Genomic DNA, 958 nt, shown 5'->3' on the forward strand with positions numbered 1-958 from the left:
ATTATATTATTATTATTATTGTTATTATTATTATAATTATTATTATTATTATTATTATTATTATTATTATTATCATCATCATTATTGTTATTATCATCATTGCTATGAAGATTATTATTATTACTATTATCATAATCAATATTATCATTATTGTTATAATCATTATCATTATTATTATTAACATTTTCATCACTACTGTTATCATGGTTATCATTACTGTTATTATTACCTTTAGTATCATTGTTTTTCTTATTTATGTATCATCACCACAATTACTTCATTACGATCATTATCATTATCATTATACAGAAGCATGACGATAATGATTATAATGGCGACTTATGATAGTGATGATAATAAAGTTCATGATAATGAGGATGATGATAATGGTGATAGTGATCACGTTGATGATGTGATGGTAAGAATGATGCAAATAATGATAATGGCAATGGTGCATGGTAATAATGATAATGGTAATTATGATAGAATAGTAATAATTCATTAAAAGTATCACCATTCCTATATCATCGTCACTATCATATAATTGCCATTCTTATCATCATTACCACGTTTATTCTTTGATGTATTTTGTTCTTACTTTTCTATACTTATCGGTATATTTCACTTATCGTTACAGTTGATAATTATCATTGTCACTGTTACGGTCATCATCGTTTTTATTATTAATTTTCTTTGTTTTCCCTTTTATCTTGATGGCATCACGTGATCTAACTAATGAACTAATATATAATGAACTAACAGTAATTACAGCTGTAGCAATTATGGCGATGGAAATGAAAATAATGATGAATAATGCTAAGTAAATAATAATGATAGAAAATAAAAATGATAAAATATGATATGAAAGAAAGAATTATAACAAAGTTAATAATGAAATAATAATGATAATAACAACAACAACAATATAATAATAATAATAACGATGATAAGAGTAGTG

Source organism: Penaeus chinensis, chromosome 37, assembly GCF_019202785.1.
Source record: "Penaeus chinensis breed Huanghai No. 1 chromosome 37, ASM1920278v2, whole genome shotgun sequence".
Taxonomy (NCBI): Eukaryota; Metazoa; Arthropoda; class Malacostraca; order Decapoda; family Penaeidae; genus Penaeus; species Penaeus chinensis.